The following is an 11,376-nucleotide window of genomic DNA, read 5'->3' as shown; positions in this document are numbered from 1 at the left end:
TCAAACCTTGTGCCAAAGTCTTCTAATGCTTTTGATATTAAACAAAACAAAGATCCTTACCTTTATGGACCTTATATTCTTGGGGGAGATAGGAAATAAATGCTAAATGAGTAAATTTTATTATATGTTAGAAGGTACTAAGTGCTTCAGAAGAAGAAAAGCAGGGTAAAAGAGATTAGGAATGTTGGTAAAGTCAGTCAAATGTTGGTAAATTAGGAATAATTAATAAATTAACATTTAAGCAAAGATTTGAAATAAGTGAAGAAGTCAGTCACTTAGATATTGAGAAACAGCATTGTGGGCAGAAGAAATAGCCTAAAAGTAGAAGCACATATGATATGTTTAGGGAATAGCAAGAAGGCCAGTGTGTCTGGAGAGGTGTTGTAGGAGATGAAGTCAGGAAATAAAAGATAAGATTATTTAAGGTTTATATACTTTCTAAGGAATTTGGTTCTTATCCTGAGTGGGATGGAAAGCCACGGAAGTGTCTGTGGAGTACAGGAGTGATACTTATGTACAGTTCAATGAAAATACTGAATGGAGGCAAATATGGAAGAAGTAAGGGGACCTATGAATGTAGTAATCCAGGTGAAGATGATGAGGATCCAGACCAGAGAGCTATCAATGGAGGTATAGTGAGGTGGCCAGATTCTAGATGTATTTTGTAGGAAATGCCAAGAGGATATCCTGACAGATTGGATATGGAAAGTAACAGTAAAAAGAGATGAGCAAGCCTTCAAAGTTTATGTTCTGAGCAATAGAAGAATGGATTAGCCATCACCATTGATGGGAAAGGCCATGGGCACAGCAGGTTTAGGTGGGGATATATGTAAGATCTGGAGTTCAGTTTTGAACATAATAAACTTAAAGTGTTTTTAATTTTTATTTTTAAAAATATTTATTTATTTTGAAAGAGAGAGATGGCATGAGCGGGGGAGGGGCAGAAAGAGAGGGAGAGAATCCCAAGCAAGCTCCACACTGTCTGCACAGAGCCTGATCCAGAGCTCGAACTCACGAACTGCAAGATCATGACCCAAGCCGAAATTAAGAGTCAGACGCTTAACTGACAGCCACCCAGCCAAGTTGATTTTAGACATTGAAATGGAAATGCTGAGAAGGCAGCGTTATGGACCCATAAGACTGAATTTAAGATAGAAGTCTGGACTAGAGATTTTAAACTAGAAATTGCCAGCATATACATGGCAGTTAAAGAGAATATATTACCAAGAGAATGAGTATAAAGAGAAGAGAAAGGAGCAAGTAATGAACCCCAGAGCACTCCAACATTAAGATATTTGGGAAAAGAGAACAAACCAAAAGAGATTAAGAAGGAACAAATGTAAACCAAAAAAATCATGGCTAAGAATATTAATATCACATGATATGAAATTAAATGTAATGAAAATCAACTTGTTCTGGGGTGCCTGGGTGGTTCAGTCAGTTAAGTATCCAACTTCAGCTCAGGTCATGATCTCACAGTCTGTGGGCTCAAGCCCCGCGTTGGGTTCTGTACTGACAGCTCAGAGCTTGGAGCCTGCTTCAGATTCTGTGTCTCCTTCTCTCTCTGCCCCTACTCCACTCATGCTCTGTCCCTTTCCATCTCTCAAAAATGAATACATGTTAAAAAAATTTTTTTTGAAAATCAACTTGTTCAATGATTTATACTGAAAAAGATTAAAATACAGAATCACAAAACACACACAGTACTGGAATATTAGTCAAGAAATGTCACAAAAGTAATAATAACAACAGCTAATAATAGTGACCATTAAAAAGAATTATGAATATGTTGTGACTTGCAAAACACCAGAAATGAATCATACCATAAATAAAAGGCAAATAGAATGTAGAAGCTATGTAGAAGAAGGGAGATTACTATACTATTTATACTTATTTTTTTCAAATAAGATTGTATCATTTTGCAACTTCTGAATCAATTTTAAAAATCAATAGAGGAAGGCATAAAGAAAATAACATCAGGAGATAACTAACATTGACAACAACAATGAAGAGGGAAAATACCCTAAAAATAAACTTTGCAAGAAATGAGCAAAAAGCTTTACAATTCTAATGAGGGACCTGCCCCCCCCCTTAAATTTGAATAAAGGGAGAAGATGCATACTTGGTTTTTCTATATGAAGAACCAAAATGTAAAGCCATTAATTCTAAAATTAACCTATTACTTTCATTCAATTACAGTCAGAGTCTCATAGTGAATTTTTTAAAAACTGGGTAATAAAGAATTTGGCAGGGTTTTGTCCATAGTTCCAAGAGGTAACCCTCTAACCACTCTAAGTTACTGGAAGGAGTATAATTGTGAGGCCCTTGGACCATACCTGATAGTTTAATATTTTATTTACTTTTGAGAGAGAGAGAGAGAGAGAGAGAGAGAGAGAGAGAGCACGAATGGGGGGAGGCAGGGGGCAGAGAGAGAGGGAGACACAGAATTTGAAGCAGGCTCCGGCCCTGAGCTTCAGCACAGAGCCTGATGCAGGGCTTGAACTCACGAGTTGTGAGATCATGACCTGAGCTAAAGTCAGACACTTAACTGACTGAGCCACCCAGGTGCCCCCATACTTGATAGTTTATAGCTATAGTTTATGACTCATGGCATGCCCCTAGATAGTTTTTGCTAATGTGATGACTTAGGATGGAGTCTAGCCATGCCAGAAAGACCAACCATGTGATTAAAGGGTTGGTGCTTTGAGCTATCATGGTATCAGTCTGGGAAGGGAAGGAGGATGGAGACTGAATCACATTGGGCATTGGGCAATGATCCACTCAATCATACCTACCTAGTTAAACCAAAACACAAACAAATAACTCTGTAACACTGAAGCTCTCTTGAAAGCTTATTCTTTTGAATATTGAGATGTCTGGAAGGCCCTTTCATGTTTGCAACTCTGCCAGACCTTGCCATTGGTGGCTCTGCTTTTGGCTGGTTCTTTGTTATCTTTTGTTACAATAAAACTGTAATCATAATATGGTTCTTTCCTGACCTCTGGAGGTCACTGTTGTGAGTTATCAAACCTGAGGGTGACTGTGGGCACCCTCTTATCTGTAGCCAGCTAGTCAAATGAGAGTGGCCCTGAAGATCCCCAAACTTGCAGAAACTATCTGAAATAAGCACAGTCTTGTGGAGCACCATTCTCTCAGATTTTTCAGTTTGGCAAACTGACTTCAAGAATTTTTTTTTTTTAATCCTAAAGTTTATCAAAATAGTAAACATGTATCCAGGATAAGACTATATGCTGTCCATAAAACATGCATTAATAAATTTAAAAAATTTTTAATGTTTTTATTTATTTTTGAGAGAGACACAGAGCGTGATAGGGGAGGGGCAGAGAGAGACAGGGAGACACAGAATCTGAAGAAGGCTCCAGGCTCTGAGCTGTTAGCCCAGAGCCCAACATGGGGCTTGAAGCTGTGAACTGCGAGATCATGACCTGAGCCGAAATTGGATGCTCAACCAACTGAGCCACCCAGGTGCCCCCGTGCATTAATAAATTTTAAAAGACTGAAATCATACAAATTATCTTTCTCAATCATAATGAAATGAAACTAGAAATCAATAGCAAAATAATACTGGAAAAATCCACAAATATGTGGAAATTAAACAACACACACTTAAACAACCAATGGGTCAAAGAAGAAATCACAGGGTATCTTGAAACCAATGAAAAGAAAAATATAACATACCAAAAATTATGGGAAATTATGGGAAATTATCAAAAGCAGTGCTAAAAGGGAAATGTAAAGCTGTTAATGCTTACATTAAAAAAGAAAGATTGCAAATCAACAACCTAACTTTACATGTGAACAAACTAGACAAAGAGCAAACTAAACCCAAAGCTAGGAAAAAGAATATACTGAAGTAGAGATCAACAAAATACATAGAAAAATAATAGAATCAACAAAACCAAGAGTTAGTTCTTCAAAAAGATTGACAAAGCTGACAAACTTTTAGTTGGACTGACTAGGGGAAAAACAAGACTCAAGTAACTAAAATCAGAAATGAAAGGGGCCACATTACTACCAATTATAGAGAAATAAAAAGGATTATAAGAGAGTAGTATGGACAACTGCATGCCGATAAATTGGATAAAACAGACAAATTCTAAGAAACACACAACCTTCTAAGACTGAATCATAAAGAAAGAAAACCTGAACAGACCCATAACTAGTAAGTTGACTGAATCTGTAATCCAAAGCCTTCCAACAAATAAAGGCCTAAGACCAGATAGTGTCTGTGGTGAATTCTATCACAGGTTTAAGAATTCACATAATCCTCCTCAAACTCTTCCAAAGAAATGAAGAGGAGTGAAGACTTCCAAATTAATTCTATGTGGCCAGCATTACTCTGATACAAAAGCCAAAGTAAGATACCATAAGAAAACTAGAGACCAATATCCCTTACGAGCACTGATGTAAACCTCATCAACAAATACTAGCAAACTGAATTCAACAGCATATTATAAGGCTTATACAGCATGAGCAAGTTGAATTTGTTGCTGGAATGCAAGGATGGTTCAGCAAAAATTAATGTAACACACATTAACAAAATGAAGGAAAAAACTCAAATGATGCAGAAAAAGCATTTTATAAAATTCAACACCCTTTTATGATAAAAACACTGAACAAACTGGCAACAAAAGGAAACTACTTCAACATAATAGAAGCCATATGTGAAAAGCCAACAGCTAACATCATATTCAATGGTGAAGGACTGAAAACTCTCCTTTAAGATCAGGAACAAGGCAAGAATGCCCACTTTGACCACTTTTAGTCAGTATAGTACTAGATGTTCTAGCCAGAGCAATTAGTCAAGAAAAATACATTTTAAAAATCCAAATTATAAAGGAAAAACTAAAATTTGTAGATGATATGCTCTTATATGTAGAAACACTAAAGACTCTACATCACCCCCACCACTTAGAATTAACAAATTCAGCATAGTAGCAAAATACAAAGTCAACACACCAAAATCAGTTGTATTTCTATGCACAATCAACAATCTGAAAAGGAAATTAAGAAAACAACTCTATTTACAATAGCATGAAAAAGAATAAAATAGGAATTAACGAGATGAAAAACTGGTACAATGAAAAAACTACAAAACTTTGCTGAAAGAAATTAAAGAAGATGTAAATAAATGGAGATATCCTGAATTCATGGTTACAACATTAATATTACTAAGACAGCCATACTACCTAAAGCTACCTACAGATTCAGTGCAATCCATATCGAAATTCCAATTATGTTTTTTTCAAGAAATAAGAAAAATTCATATGGAAACTCAATGGACCCTGAATAGTCAAAACAATCTTGAAAAGGAAGAAGAAAGTTGGAGATCTCACACTTCCTGACTTCAGAACTTTCTTCAAAGTTCTACAGTAATCAAAACAGTGTGGTACTGGCATAAAGAGACATACAGACTAATGGAATAGAAAACAGAAAGTCCAAAAATAAACCCTCACATGTATAGTCAAATGACTTTTGATAAGGGTGCCAACAAATAGGAAAAACCCACAGCTAATCTTATTCTCATTGAGGAAGAACTGAGCACTCTTCCACTATGGTCAGGAACAAGACAGGAATGTCCACTCTTACCACGGGTATTTAACATAGAACTGGAAGTACAAGCCACAGCAATCAGAAACCACAAGAAGTAAAGGGCATCCAAATTGGCAAGGATCTACTATTTGTAGATGACATGATACTCTATACAGAAAATCCAAAAGACTCCACCAAAAAACTGCTAGAATTGATACATGAATTCAGTAAAGTTTCAGGATACAAAATCAATGTACAAAAATCTGTTGCATTTGTATAAACCAATAATGAAGCAGCAGAAACAGAAATCAAGGAATCAATCCCATTTGCAACTGCACCCAAAACAATAAGATACCTAGGAATAAATCTAACCAAAGAGATGAAAAGACCTATACTCTGAAAACTATAAAACACCGATGAAAGAAATTGAAGACGACACAAAGAAATGGAAAAACATTCCATACTTAAGAATTGGAAAGCAAATATTGTTAACCTGTCTATACTACCCAAAGCAATCTACACAATGCAATCCCTAGCAAAATACCAATAGCATTTTTCACAGAGCTAGAACAAACAATCCTAAAATTTGTATGGAACCACAAAAGACCCTGAATAGCCAAAGCAATCTTGAAAAAGAAACGCAAAGCTGGAGGCATCACAATTCCAGACTTCATATTATATTACAAAGCTGTAGTGATCAAGACAATATGGTACTGGCACGAAAACAGACACATAGATCAATGGAACAGAAAAGAAAACCCAGGAATGAACCCAAAACTATATGGCCAAATAATCTTTGACAAAGCAGTAAAGAATATCCAACAGAATAAAGTCTCTTCAACAAATGGTATTGGGAAAACTGGACAGCAACACGCAAGAGAATGAAACTGGACCACTTTCTTACACCATACACAAAAGTAAATTCAAAATGGATTAAAGACCTCAATGTGAGGCAGGAAACCATTAAAATCCTAGAGGAGAACACAAGCAGTAACCTCTTTGACATTGGTCGTAGCAACTTCTCACTAGATAGGTCTCCTGAGGCTAGGGAAACAAAAGCAAAAATAAACTATTGAGACTTCATAAAAATAAGAAGCTTCTGCACAGTGAAGGAAACAATCAATAAAACTAAAAGGCAACCTATAAAATGGGAGAAGGTTTTTGCAAATGACATATCTGATAAAGGGTTGGTATCCAAAATCTGTAAAGAACTTATAGAACTCAACAGCCAAAAAACAATCCAGTTAAGAAATGGGTAGAAAACATGAATAGACATTTTTCCAAAGAAGACATACAGATGATAAGGGTGCCAAGACCATTCAATGGGGAAAGGACAGGCTTTTAACAAATGCGGTGAAAATTGGATATCCACATGCAAAACAATAAAGCTGGGCTCTTGCTTTACATCATATACAAAAGTTAACCCCAAGTGGATCAAAGACCTAAATGTAAGACCTAAAACTGAAATATTTTTAGGTGTTAACATAGAGAAAAAAAAATCCTCATAACATTGACTTTAGCAATGATTTATTGGTTATAATACTATAAAACATAGACAACAAAAGAGGAAGTAAAAAAACTGAATTTCATAAAAATTAAAAACTTCTATGCATTAAAGATTAAAATCATCAAAGTAAAAAAGCAACCCACAAAATGGGGTGAAACATCTGCAAATCATGCATCTGAAAATGCATATATATCCAGAATATATAAAGAACTCCTACAACTCAGTAAGAAAACAATTTAAAAATAGACAAAGGTCTTGAATACACATTTTTCCAAAGAAGAGATACAAATGTCCAACAAGCATGAAAAGATGTTCAACATCACTAATCATTAGGGAAATGCAAATCAAAACCACAAAATGCCACTTCATACTCATTAGGATGGCTACTGTTAAAAAAAAGAAAGAAAGAAAAGGGTGGCTGGGTGGCTCAGTTGGTTGAGCATCCAACTCTTGATTTCAGCTCAGGTCATGATCCTAGGGTTGTGGGACTGAGCCCCATGTTGGGCTCTGAACTGAGTGTGGAGCCTGCTCAAGAGTCTCTCTCTCCCTCTGCCCTTCTCCCCTGCTCGCGCGCTCTCTAAAATAAAAAAGGGGAAAAAAAAGATTAAAAACAAACAAGAAAAGAACAGGTGTTGGTGAAAATGTGGGGAAACTGGAACCTTTGGCACTGTTGGTGAGAATGTAAAATGGGAGAGCCTCTGTGGAAAACAGTATAACAGTTCCTCAAAAATTAAAAATAAAATTACCATAAGATCCAGCAATTCCACTTCTAAGTATATACCCAAAAGAACTGAAAGCAAGGTTTCAAACAGGTATTTTTACCCATATGTTCATAGGAGCATTATTTACAATAGCCAAAAGATGGAAGCAACCAAAACATATGTCATTAAATGGATAAACAAAATGTGATATATACATACAATAGAATATTATTTCACTTTTAAAAAGGAAGAAATTGTGGGGCACCTGGATGGCTCAGTTAGTTAAGCATCAGACTCTTGATTTTGGGCTCAGGTCATGATCTTATGGTTCATGAGTTCAAGTCCCGTGTTGGGCTCTGTGCTGACAGCGTGGAGCCTGCTTGGGATCCTCTCTCCTTCTCTGCCCCTCCCTGGCTTGCTCGCTCTCTCTCTTTCTCTCTCAAAATAAATAAGCAAACATTAAAGAAAAAGGAAACTGTGACACACGCTACAAGATGAATGAACTTTGATTACCCCATGTGAAATAAGCCAGTCAAAAGAAGACAAACGCTGTATGATTCTACTTATGTAAGGTACTTACAGCTGTGCAAGTCACAGAGAGAAGGTGGAATGATGGTTATTGAGACTGGGGAAAGGGAGAATGGAGAATTACTGTTTAATGTGTATAGTTTCAGTCTTACAAGATAAAAAGAGTTCTATGGCAAGATGCTGGTGATGGTAGCACAACACTATGAAAGTACTTAATGATAGTGAATAGACAGTACTTTAAAAACAGTTAAGAGTAAATTTTGTTATATGTGTCTTACCATAATTAAAATAATTTTAATCTGTTTTTAATGTGAGACAAAAGAATAAAATCCTGAATAAGGAAGAGACCTTATAGATAAGTAAAAAGAACTATGGTCCATTAAAAGCAGACAAATGAGGGGCGCCTGGGTGGCTCAGTCGGTTGAGCGTCCGACTTCAGCTCGGGTCACGATCTCGCGGTCCGTGAGTTCGAGCCCCACGTCGGGCTCTGGGCTGATGGCTCAGAGCCTGGAGCCTGCTTCTGATTCTGTGTCTCCCTCTCTCTCTCTCTGCCCCTCCCCTGTTCATGCTCTGTCTCTCTCTGTCTCAAAAATAAATAAACGTTAAAAAAAATTAAAAAAAAAAAAGCAGACAAATGATGTGAAGAGACAATTTTAAAAATAACTGGGTAATAAAGGCATGTAACAAAATCAATCTCATGTGTTCAAAGAAAACTAAGAAAACACATTATGATATTATATTTCATCTACCACGTTACCAAAAGGTGTAGATGCATCCTTTTTCATTCAGAGGGCGTGTATATGGGTATAAAATTAGAGCAACATGGTAGTGAGTAACTAGATCCTTTAACAGTACACAGGATCCCTATCCAGCAATACAGCAGGCTAGTTAAAATGACAAACCAGACATATTAAAACAAACAAACTTAAGATGTTGTGTAAAAGAGAGAAAATATCTTTTTAGATGTGTTGCAAATCTGGCAAAAAAATTAAGGTAAACTCCCAGAGGTCAAAAAGACTTCAAAAGTTACTTTTGAGTCAGTAAGGGGCAACTGTTTAACCTGGATCAGTTTAAAGCATCAGTTTAACCTGGATGAGAAAGAAGGTCATAGGCACATCTAACTGGAATTTTAGGAAAAGAAAATACAGTGAATAGGGGAGTAATAATATGTGAAGAAATAACCATTGATCATTACCCAGAAACTGTTAAGGCCAGAATGGTCAGATACAAGAATCATAATAAATCTTAAGTAGAGCAATTAAAATGAAATATGGGGCACCTGGGTGGCTCAGTTGGTTGAGCCTCCAACCTCACCCCAGGTCATGATCTCATGGTTCACAAGTTCGAGCCCCACGTTAGGCTCTGTGCTAACAGCTCAGAGCCTGGTGCCTGCTTTGGATTCTATGTCTCCCTTTCTCTCTGCCCCTCCCCTGCTGACACTCTGTCTCTCTCTGTCTCAGAAATAAGTAAAAACATTAAAAAAAATTTTTTTAATGAAATCTACATTTAGGGGTGCCTAGGTAGCTCATTCAGTTAAGCATCTGACTTTCGCTCAGGTCATGATCTCACGGTTTGTGAGCTGGAGCCCTACACAGGGCTTCGCACTGACAGTGCAAAGCCAGCTTGGGATTCTTTCTCTCTCCCTCTCTCTCTTCCCCTGCCCCCACTCTCTCTCTCAAAACAAATAAATAAACTTAAAAAAATTACATTTAGATAAACCACAGTGAAAATATACAGTAACATGAACAAAGAGAAGGAAGTTTTTAAAAGAAGCAAGGAAGAAAATATTAACAGAACTGACTTCTCAATAGTAACAATAGAAGGCAGAAAAGTATAGAGTGTTATCTTTAAGGTGCTGAGAAAAATAACTGTCAATTTATGAATGCATATATAAAAAGATTCTTACATGCATGATATCAAAATAAATATACAAAACAAATGAATAAATAACAAAATAGTTTATATAGTGTATTTATTGATAAAGGATTTGACACAGGTAAAAGTTCTGGTATATAGAGAAGAATGGTGAATGAAGAAAATGAAACGTAGGTAAATCTAAACAACACTAAAATTAATGGTCTACTTTTGTAACTTCATAAAACAAAATAACCATTTATGAGATTAAAAGAAATAAGAACTGAAATGAGAGTAAGTGAAGTTAAAACATTCTAAGGTTCTTATATTTTTAAGGGAGGAAAAAATTAAGGTAAAGAATGATTTTAGACTTTGTTAAGATGATTATAGAGTTAAATTTTTTTAAAGATTTTATTTTTAAGTAATTGCTAACCCAATGTGGGGCTCTAACTTACAACTCCAAGATCAAGATTGAAGGCTCTGCTCACTGAGCTAGCCAGGTGTCCCATAAATGTTAAATTTTCTAAGCTAATCAATACAAGAAAAAAAATAGACTGTATAACTTTCAAATTAGCAGATGGAGAAAAAGTCAAGAAACAAGAAAAAAATGGAAAAAGAATTTATTAAAAGAAAATAAGATGGTAGAAATAAGTCCAATTCAATTAGTAATACCAAAACATGTAATTGACTGCCATCATTTAGTTAAAACACAGATTATCATAGAATAAAAAACTTTTTAGCTATATATACTGTTTACAAGAGAAACACAGAAAATAAGAGAATAAAGGGATAGAAAAACTACATCAAGTATTAACAAAAGAAGACTAATATGGCTACACTAATATCAAGCAAAATAATTAAGAGAAAAATCATCAGTAGATTTAAAAAGGGTAACAATAATATATGGAAGAATTTACCAGAAAGATAGAACAATCCAAAAACATATGACCTAATAAAATATTTTCAAAACAGAAATAACCAATTGTCAGAATTCTAAAAAAATGTATATATTCATCATCAGAATTTTTTAAATAATTTTTTAATGTTTATTTATTTATTTTGAGAGAGAGAGAGAAATAGAGAGAGAGAGAGAAAGCGTACGTGCATGGCGAAGAGCCAGAGAGAAGGGGAGAGAGACAGAATCCAAAGCAGGCTCCACAGGGTCACTGCACAGAGCCTGACATGGGGCTTGAACCCATGAAACCATGAAATCATGACCTCAGTCAAAAATCA

The 11,376-nt window shown here is 35.7% G+C and overlaps 1 protein-coding gene across 7 annotated transcripts in view; it reads right to left on the bottom strand.

The window, feature by feature from the left end:
* The window catches only part of ZNF570 (zinc finger protein 570), a 38,530-nt gene that overhangs the window by 3,075 nt on the left and 24,079 nt on the right, over positions 1-11,376 (bottom strand). The gene's annotated exons all lie outside the window — the stretch shown is intronic.

Source organism: Panthera tigris, chromosome E2, assembly GCF_018350195.1.
Source record: "Panthera tigris isolate Pti1 chromosome E2, P.tigris_Pti1_mat1.1, whole genome shotgun sequence".
Taxonomy (NCBI): Eukaryota; Metazoa; Chordata; class Mammalia; order Carnivora; family Felidae; genus Panthera; species Panthera tigris.
The sequence above is the reverse complement of the archived record's forward strand: the minus strand, read 5'-3'. Positions and strand labels throughout refer to the sequence as shown.